The sequence below is a fragment of the Coregonus clupeaformis genome, unplaced genomic scaffold (genome assembly GCF_020615455.1).
Source record: "Coregonus clupeaformis isolate EN_2021a unplaced genomic scaffold, ASM2061545v1 scaf0271, whole genome shotgun sequence".
Classification (NCBI taxonomy): domain Eukaryota; kingdom Metazoa; phylum Chordata; class Actinopteri; order Salmoniformes; family Salmonidae; genus Coregonus; species Coregonus clupeaformis.
In genome coordinates, this window is record NW_025533726.1 from 206,699 (window position 1) to 217,391 (window position 10,693).

The 10,693-nt window shown below is 44.4% G+C and overlaps 1 pseudogene; it reads left to right on the forward strand.

Annotated features, from left to right (window-relative positions):
* LOC123484309 overlaps positions 1-10,082 on the forward strand; it is a 96,634-nt pseudogene extending 86,552 nt beyond the window's left edge.
* Positions 10,083-10,693: the final 611 nt, after the last annotated feature.

A 10,693-nucleotide genomic window follows, 5' to 3' on the forward strand; every position in this document is an offset into this window, starting at 1 on the left:
AACATAAATGCAAATTTCACACATTTACATTTTATTATCTTAAATGATTGTCATTGGGTCCCCTTTCATCAAACCAAATATGGCAAAATATAATTTTGTGGCAAAACCCACTGAGGGTTAACTAGGCTACTGTTGTGAGAGAGGAGGAGGACGCAGCGGAAAAGAGTGAAAGCCTATATAAAGTGTTTCTGAAATATGGAGTTGTTTCTTGCTGATGTGAAGAAGACACTGAATGAAAGCGAGTACAGGGAGGAAAAATCAAAGCAAATCTTCTAAATGGGCCTCATTTATGCACATTGTGGATCGCGGAGGTGAAATGGGTTGCCAATATTTTCAAGACCTGAGCTATAAAAAATATTTTTTACAAATGTGGGCTATTTTGTGTAAAGTCGGGGAGGATGTCACAATCGATGCTTGATCAAACTGGTTATCCCCTCCCGCTGTCTGCTGTCGCCTGAATCCTATCCTTAGCTATTGCATTTTTCTTTCTACGAGCAGTGCAGTGAGAAATATGCCTGAGGAGTACTAGCCTACCTTATGGACTAATTTAGGAATGTTCTCCATTCAAAGCATTAGGTCTGACTGCTCAGGAAATTGTTGCATACACTAGGCCTTCCCAAAGATTTCTCAAATCGAATGAACTAATCTCTTATTTGATATTTACTGTATATTGTCGCCAGCCCAAAGAATATCCATGATTCCAGTTTCATCTTTCATCTCTCAGTGGATATTAGTATCCATCATCATTCTCCCTGAAACGTATTTCTGCATCCACTTTTCCCTACTGCATAGTGCACTACTTTTGACCAGAGCCCTATGCTGCCCAAGTCAAAAGTAGTGCACTTTATAGGGAATAGGGGTGCCATTTGGGATGCAGGGCTCTCTGCTTATCTCCCTTTGTTTGTGAGAGAGATCATGTTGATCCAACAGTACACTCTCTCCGTTTGTTTTGCTCGAAAGTGTTTTGAGTCAGTTTACTCCAGCGAGGAGCCATCTCTGATTAGCAATGAGCTCCTTGCCTGAAATAATTTCCTGTGGTAGTCTCAGCTAAAATAGTCTAGACATTTCCAGTTTGAGGGAGGACACTTTTTTTTGTAATAAGCATGTAACGAACCTTTATGTCTTATAATAGGCCTTATAATATGTTATGGCTGTTATTTAATCAGAATAATTTTAAGGAGGTTATGTACTGTGTAGGCAATACACAGTGTGGACTACAGTATGTACAGTGGTAGGGTCTATCTGACTGGTTGTTTTCTTACTGTGTGTTTCAGGACAAGAAGACCTACCTTGACATCATCCACACCTACACGGAGGTGCACGCCACTGTGCACGGCACCAGCACTGTGCACTTACCCAGCTATGTGAGAAACTACGGCATCCTGAGCGGCCGTGACCTGCAGTTCCTCCTCAGGGAGACCAAGGTGAGAGCATCACACACACACACACAAACACACAGGGTGAGAGCTTGCAAACACACACACACACACACACAAATATACAGTACACACGGACACACACACAGACACCAGAGTTGAAGACTCCTGCCCTAGAGAGAGGAACCACACTTGCCACACTGTAGGACTCGGGGGCATAGGTTCCTGATAAGATAAGACGTAAGAAATACTTTATTAATCCCCGATGGGAAGTTGGTTTGCCAGTGAACAGCATGTACACACAGTCACGAAAAAGACAACAATCAACAATAAGTGGTAAAAAAAAATTCCTGAAGTTTAAGTGGGCAGTGGGATGATTATTCAAACGAGAATGTTATGAGCAGTTTGTTCTTAATAGCAGTTAGCTGAACACCACAGAATGTTCTAAGATGTACATACACACACACACACACACACACACACACCGACACTCTGTTTGTTGGGAGTGCGACACACCCCGTGGATGGTGTATGATGTCGCTGCCATAATGAAGTCACTCAAAGTGTCAAGGGCGAGTGTCAGGATCTCTCAGCACGTCATCATTAATCGATAGTGATCTCGCCCAGAGCGCCTCAACAGGGCCGTATGCTAGCCAGGGCCTCCATTCATGTCATGCCCAGACCTGCGACTGCTCTTGACACAATGCAACTGCTCAAGGTTCACTTCTTCTGAAGCGCCTCCAACCACACTGCCTGATTTCTAGCCATACAACTGGTCCCAGATCTATTTGTACTGTATAGCCCAACGACCCTCTGAAGCTCCAACCACAATGCCTGTTCTCAAGCCACACAACTGGTCTGTTTGTGCTGTATAGCCAACTCCTATGGTCGTGCACACAAACAGATCTGGGGCCAGGCTACACCTGTCCTAAATAGTCTGAAAAGATGCTGTGATTCTGTGCAAACCTGTCGGGAGAAACTGTGTAAAATCTGGAAACCAGCAAGAGTCAGGCTTGAAAAGAGAGAGCGATCAGATATCTTTGGAAGGAGAGGGAGAGAGTGGAGGAGATCTTTGGAAGGAGAGAAAGAGAGTGGAGGAGATCTTCAAGATCTTCTCATTACCTCGGTGTATGGAAGCCCGGACGGGGGGGAGGGGCTAATTAATTGCCATAAATCCAGACCTGTTTAGCAGCAGTATTGTGTTGTTGAGATAACAAGAACGAGGCAAGGTGTTTTCCAGCCACACTTTCCTCCCTGCTCCTCTTTATGAATAAAGCATTTACCTGCTAACAGATTGCTTGTGTTAATTGTTCCCCCGAGATTTTTGGCAAAACGACACGGAATACATAGATAAAGTATAAAATAGGGCAGGGGTGGAAGGGACTGTTTGAATTGGAAATGAGCCAGCATTATACTGCCTTAGTATAATATTATATGGCATTGGTATTAAGAATGCTTTGGCTGTAGCTAATGCGGATCCTAATTAAATACTAAATCTCACAAAACATATACTAATTTGCGTTTCCAACTGAATCGAAGACAGGGCTCATGTTGTCCCGCTTTCATTGGCTCTAAGGTCCTAATTCTCTCTTTATGACTTGTGAGAAACAGAATTCAGCTTTGTACCTAGAAGGAAGTTGGCTACAATTATTGTCCTCCCCGCTCTACATGCAATTTGCAACTTCCCTTTGTGTGGAATGTGGATGGAGGTTTAACCATGGGCTGTTTGCATCTCCTCTGTCATGCTATGGAAAAGTGCCCTTCTATTGAAATACCAGTTCAAGATGATGCATTGGTCTGGAGTAGGGTGACGTTCTGTACACTCTGATCTTGGGTCAGTTTGGCATTTTCCCCACTAATTGTTATGGTTAAGATTCAGGGACCCTTGAACAAAATCAAATCAGAGTTTATTGTCACGTGCACAGCATACAACAGGTGTAAGCAGTACAGTGACATGCTTGCTTGCAAGCATCTATTCTGTTACTAGGGGGAAACTTCACTCCAGAACCATGCCATTGCAAAAGGGCCCTTCTGTTGAAATAACAGCCCAATGTGATGCATTGGTCTGCAGTATTTAGTGGTGGATCACTGGCTTTTCTCTCCTAGGTCTCAGCCTTCTTTATACTGGCATATGACCACATTCTTCTTCTGAAGTTGTTCACTGTAGTTGAAGTACTGTATTTCATTGAAGGGCACTTACAACTAGCCTGGTTGCCTCTCACCTTCTCACCACCCCCCATATAGATTCCTTCTCCACAATATCCATTTAGCATATACTATGCTATGCTTTTGTATGCTGTGCAATTCTATGCTGTGCTATGCTACACTACACTATCTGAGGGAGGAGTTTGCTCTATAAATAGCAGCTGTTTGTCAGGCCTGTGTGCTCACTGGACTGCAGTCTTCCCACACTCACTGCCTTGGAGGAAACACCACCACTCAGCCTCTGCTGCCACCTGTTGACAAAACGCTGACAGCTGCAGTCAATACTGTCTGTCCCACTGCTGTTCATTGTTTGCATTGGGGTTCTCCAACTCCGGTTCTGGGGAGCTACTTGTCTTTGAACTGCAGGCTTTTGCTCCCAGCTCGTCACTAGCACACCTGATTTAAATAATAATGATAAGGATTTAACTCTGACCATGCCTAGCTGAATTAGATGTGTTACTGCAGGGCTGGAACAAAATCCTGCACACCCAGTAGCTCTTAAGGAGCGAATTTGGAGAAGCCTGGTTTTACATTCCCACACGAGGTAGTGAGGTACAGTGGCTGAGGAGTGAGGTACAGTGGCTGAGGAGTGAGGTACAGTGGCTGAGGAGTGAGGTACAGTGGCTGAGGAGTGAGGTACAGTGGCTAAGGAGTGAGGTACAATGGCTGAGGAGTGAGGTACAGTGGCTGAGGAGTGAGGTACAGTGGCTGAGGAGTGAGGTACAATGGCTGAGGAGTGAGGTACAGTGGCTGAGGAGTGAGGTACAGTGGCTGAGGAGTGAGGTACAATGGCTGAGGAGTGAGGTACAGTGGCTGAGGAGTGAGGTACAGTGGCTGAGGAGAAGGATGATATAGGGAAAGGCTGGTAGGTATAGGCTGAAGAGAAGGGATGGTATGGGAGACTCCATGTACAACAGTGTTGCCAACAGTGGGCCGAACTAAAGAGAGCCTCTGTCTCCAGGCAGGGCGGCACTGACCCAGTGGGATCTGGCTCTTGCCGACTCACAGACCAGCCATTGTGGCCGTCGCCGGCCCTCCGCTATAACAACCACGGCTCCAATGGCTCTCTTTTTACTAATGGGGCCTCAGACAAACACATTATTGTGGCACGCTTCACGGACTAGTCACCTCTGGTTCCAGCATGTTGGAGAGCCTCTCAGATATTTGCTTTGGTCATCCAACTCAATGGGTTTGCTATTGTCCTCTGTGTGTATGGAGTCTTTGTTGTGATGATTGGCATGGCCTCTTCTCTCCAATGACAGGGCCGTATTTGTGTGTAGAGTGTGTTTCACGAGAAGTGCTAGTAGAACAAGTAATACAAGTACTGTAGCTACAGTACTTGTATCAGTGCCAAGAAGTGCTTGAACGAGATGGGTTCAATGTTAAGTACATAAAACATGACACACTTATTTACAGAGTCTGTCCATTTTCTGCTGGCTATGCCAATATTCAGCTTTTTTAATACAGATCTGTATTGCTATAAAAATATATAAATAAAAATAAACATAATCACCACTCACTAATTCAGTCACTAACATTTTACCCCGGCATGCTTATGGTAACAACACCACTCCCCCCTTACTTCCTCCTCTGGTCATTGTTTGTATGCGCACATTTTCATTCACTCAGCGTTAGCCTCCTTGGGCCGACACCACATACACGCTCAAAAGCGACTGAGAACTTGTGGCTCTGCTTACCAGACAGGAGAAGCCCTCTTCTATCGGACACCGTTTATAGTAGAACACTGTGGAATAGTTAAAAATCAATAAAAGCCGTCTGAGCCTCGATGTTGCTGGTGAGACAAACAAACGAAAAATAATGGAAGGTGTGGGGAATTGCCAGGAAATAAGAGGTGGCTTTATTTTCTCAGAAGAAAAAAAATATTGTACTGCAATAGTTTTTTCTTTCTGGCACGATTCTGCTGATTAAAATTCTTTCAAAGAAGAGTCTACTTGCAATAACTTTGATATGTAGTTGTTGTTTCTAATAACTAGTTGAATGCATTAATTGTAAGTTGCTCTGGACAATAGTGTCTGCAAATGTCAATTGTCATGATGTAAAAGTAATGCTCTTTTGCTCCACAGTTGTTTGTTGGCCTGTCTTCCGCCTCGAAGGCCCCGCCCCTAGAGGCAATAGCTAATGGGTGTGCCTTCCTCAACCCCAAGTTCACCCCGCTTCAAGAGCAGCAAGAACACAGACTTCTTCAAGGGAAAGCCCACCTGAGAGAGGTGAGAGGCGCCACTCCGCCTGGACCCCAGTCAAAGCGGGTGTGTGTGAGAGAGACATAACCTATTCTCTTTCTATGCTGCTACCTTCTCCTTTTTTTTTATTCATGACAGGTCCTCTGTAATAAGTCAGTCTAGGTGTTTGCATAAATGATAGGGTTAGTTTGTTGAGTGGGTATGGTGTGCACAGTAGTTTTCATTGAGAGTGACTCCGACCTCAATGCTCCCCTACTACTGAACTACTGTGTCATGTGTTTGATTACTGGCATGCCTTATCTGTTTTTAGAGCTGCCAAGGGGTACAGATGAAAAAATAGCTTGCTCTATTATTAGTGACTAGCTAATTCAGCTACTGTGACTCTTCAGTATTGTCTGATGTTGATGATTGATTGTAACAATAATATGGACAAGAGCATCCAAAAAAGATCAAATATAAAGTAAAAAAATTGTGGATGCCAAAAGTATATGGAGTCGAAGAAATTAAATAAAAATGTGTCATGTGCAGAGTTGACCTCCCAGCACCCATATGCTGAGGTGTGATATTGGCAGCTCCCACGTGTGGAGGTGAACATCGACTAACCCTGAGAGGTGGAGAGAGCCATCCGCAATCTCAGTCAGAAGGTACCCTTAAAAACACACACCACAGAGACACACAAACATAATAGGTCCTGCTCACATCCCCTTTCATTTTTAGACAGTCGAAATGAAAACTTCAGTCATTCCTAAAGCTCAGATACGCAAACTTGTACCAGTCAGGGAAGCAGAGATGTGGTTACAAGGGGGCCGATTAATAGAAGAATAAGATTAAATTCACAGAGAGATGAATTGAGAATAGCAAAGTAGAACTTCTCCTCCCCTCACTGGGACCATGCATATTTAAGTCAGGGGCAACAGACTCGTGCCTGTGTTCCCAATGGCACCCCTATTCCCTATATAGTGCACTACTCTATGGGCTCTTGGGTCAAAGTAGTGGTATGTAGGGATTAGGAATATGGTGTCATTGGGGACACACACAACTCGTGTTTTCTGGCAGGGGTGCCCGAACAATGGTTTGTTCATTAGAGAAGGCTATGTGTATGGTTTGATATGTCAGACTAACAGCCCTCAGCTTAATTTTTTCTCTGAATAGAAATGGACCCGCTTTTTAGGGATATTTTTGAAGGTATGGGCCAGGCTTGGTCAAAGTAGTGAATAATGATTAGAAAGTATTAGACCCCCTTGACTTTCACATTAACATTTAAAATTGATAAATAATGTTTTTTCTCATCAACCCACACATAATACCCCATAATGACAAAGTGAAAACATATTTGTACATTTTTTTGCATATTTTTTGGGGGGTGTGCAAAAATCATAAAATGAAAAACCTTATTTACATAAGTATTTAAGCAAACCTGTTGGTTTGTAATTATGGGGGTATTGTGTGTAGATTGATGAGGGGGAAAAAACAATTAATCAATTTTAGAATAAGGTGTAATGTAGCAAAATGTGGAAAAAGTAAGGGGTTGAATATTTCAAATGCAATGAATAGGGAATAGGGTGCCATTTTATGATGCAACCTCTGTCTCCGCTAGGTGAGAGCATAGAATGTTATTACAATCAAAAATTGATTCAGAGTAGATTGACAAGTGAGTGTTTCCCAGCACTGTATAACAAGTTGTAGATGGAACAAAGATGCACAGTATTTGTTATTGAGTTTTCTGTGACTACAGAACATAATGACTATAGTGTAGGTTGAGTTTCGTGAATGGCGCATGTAGTAGTTGTATATATATATATATAGTGGCTAGAGGACCTCGGTCAGGGTTGGAGAGTTGTGAGCGAATATATAAAACCCTCCCCCCCTCAGCCTCTTTCCTTTCCTCACATCAGTACCTGTCCCACCATAGGCACATCTAAAGCAGACACAGGCCCATACTCTAAGCAAGCTGAGTGCCATTCTTACAGCCTAGAAGAGCTTTGGTCAGCTCTAGCCTGACTCACCTCTCTATCCCCAGATCGAGCCCTACCTGCCCTAGGAGTTCACCTGTGAGGGGATGCCGCAAAGAGTAACGCCTTCATGAGAATCAGGTAGACTCAATATAACGGTCTCCATTCCGCAGTAAGAGTAGAGCCTTTTCACACTATTGCGCCGGAACTTCTAACGTACTTTTTAGGTACTTTCGGTGAGACAGTTCGGTACAAGGTAGCATAGTTTTTGTTACAAACTGCTTATTTCAGCATGGGTTAGGCAGGGCATGGCTAGCTAACTATGCCTCTCTGCTTGCTTAGGCGGACTGAGGCATATTAACAAAGTGTTCAGAGTAGGAGTGCTGATCTAGGATCAGCTTGTTGTTTTACGTCGTCATAAATAAGAGGGGAGACCTTATCTAGATCAGTATTCCTACTCTGAGACGCTTTGATTACAGGCCCACAGACGTTAGAGGGCCAGCCCGGGCCCTCCCTTTTAACGAATCTGAGCCTTACTAAAATGGAGAATATTGGAAAAGGAAAAGTATCTGAGCCAGGACAGTATGGTTCCGCTTGGCACAATAGTGTGAAAGGGGTTATAGAGCCTCCGGATATTCTACAGTGCATTTTCACTGGAAAAAGGAACTCTGTCTGTTTAGACTAGAGCCCAACTGGCCTCTCCTTCTCCTCCCATCTGTCTATTTGTATGCCCATGTATAATATATCGTCTGGTAGGGAATTCATTATATATTTGGGTTGAATTTGTAGTATAATGACAGATGCAGCTGCTTCCTCTTCATCGACCGTGAACAGATCTGGTTCTGATATGTATTTTTGGCAGAGTTGGTTGTGTCCGCGCCTCTGTGTCCTCCCTCCTTCTCTGCATCGTTCTGGCTGCACTTTGTGAGAAAATGCTGATGTAAAAAGGGCTTTATGAAATACATTTGATTATCATGATGAAGAGACGTACGATGACCGTGTCCAAAAGGTTATGCAGCCCTGGGAAGAAAGGTCAGGAGAAATGTACTTTACACACTGTGAACAAACAAGCTGAATAGGCATGTATAGAGGGATATTTTACAAGCAATAGCAGCCACAATATGAGCTTTATTTTATGCAATTGATTCACGTCTCTATCTTTCATTACTATTTTGTATTTTGACTATTCAGTACTGAATGTGAAATTACTTTAATATAACTCTCCAGTTTTCTCTCTCCCTGTCCCCTCTTTCTTCCCTCCTGACTCTCTCGCTCTCTCTCCCCCCCAGCTACTGCCCCCTCTCTCCCATCCCTTCCCTCCCCGACCCCATTCACCCTTTCTCCCCTCTCCCCTTCTCCCTAGGATTTCTGCCATGGCCAGGGGTGATGCGGCCTCCCTCAGTGCTCTGCAGGTGAAGCTGGCTGAGCCGGGGATTGTAAGCAGGTGTGTCAGGAGGAGCAGCTCATTGGCGAGCCCCCTTCTTCCAGCACCTCAACAAGGACAAGGAGGGCGGCTAGTGTGTGTGCACATAAAGTACACCTAAACCTGAACAAACGCTGCACTCGCACACACACAAATGCACATCCGAGACACACGCACACATGCATTTTTGATTTTATAACAGATGGGGTATAGCATAAATATAGTTAATATGTTGATGCTGTGCTGAATATGTTTTGTCTTAAACCACTAGAGGTCGCACATAAGTTATTCCCCTTAATAAAGATTCAGAGACAAAATGATAGACAGATCTCAGAAGGAAAACAGGAATTTATTGCAATTGTAAATGTAATATAAGCAATTCAAATTAAAACTCACCCCATGTAGCAGTGAGTGGGTTATGGAGACGCCAGGACTCAATGTAATTGGGGATTATTTAAAGGAATTTTCTCTTTGAGCTGTAGCGCATCATAGCAGAACAGTGATGCTAATCTGTGTCTGTCTGCCCTGACTGTGTTACCGTCTTTCTACTGCTTGCTCTGCCTGACAGCGTGTCATCTGTCTTTCGTTGTTATATGATATGAGATGTACAGATACATTTTTAATTGTGTTTTTTTGTTAGTGTATACTGGGATATTGTGGTCTTAGGTACTCCCAGCAGCATAATGAATTTCCCGGTGGATAATAAAGTGAATGAATATAAATTTTCTGTCTCAGGTCTCGGCATGGACTGCAGACGGTGGAGTGCCGGGCGATACGGTGGAAGCCGGGCGTACAGCGAACACGGCGGGTCATCACCGCGCTTCCAGTCGGACCTCTGCTGCTCAGCTGCGCCGGCGCCAACCCCCCTCAAAGCGCGCCCTGCCGGGATAATGAAGGGCCAGGGGCGCTGTGCAGGCTGCCTATAGCCCCTGCCTGTTTGGGGTGTGGAGAGGATGAATTGGATTAGATTGGAAAGATCTACAGAGCGCGAGGAATGATGGGTTTATTTAACCACTCAGACGGCTTGACTCCCTCCCCCTTGCTCCACACCTGCAGTCCTGCAGCCTAATCCTCCCACAGCCAGGCCCCTCTGGAGGGAGGAAGAGCAGCCTGGGAACCAGACAACAAGGAGACACAAAATTTTTTAATCGCCTGAACTTTTGAAATTTAAGGCATTTTGATCAGCTGTCAGACGGACAGAATCGGCAGTAAACTGTGGAAATTAAAATCGGTGAGAGAGAGAGGCAGTGAGTACATACATACTCTGGGGAAAGGAATGTAATGGAACAGTTGTCAGTAAGACACGGGCAGGAGGAAAGGAGGGTAAAGAAAAAAGAGACATTGGCGCATCGGCCTGAATTACTTGAATAATGGGAGTCGCCGGATATTTGAGGGGACGCGCATGGCAACAGAGTACCGCCCCTTGGCGAGTGGCAGGGGTGGTATGCAGTTGTGGACCAGTGAATCCACTCCACTGTATCCTCCAAGCTTGTAGTCGCATCGTGTGTGTCAGTCACACCTGAGCACATGCTTCCTT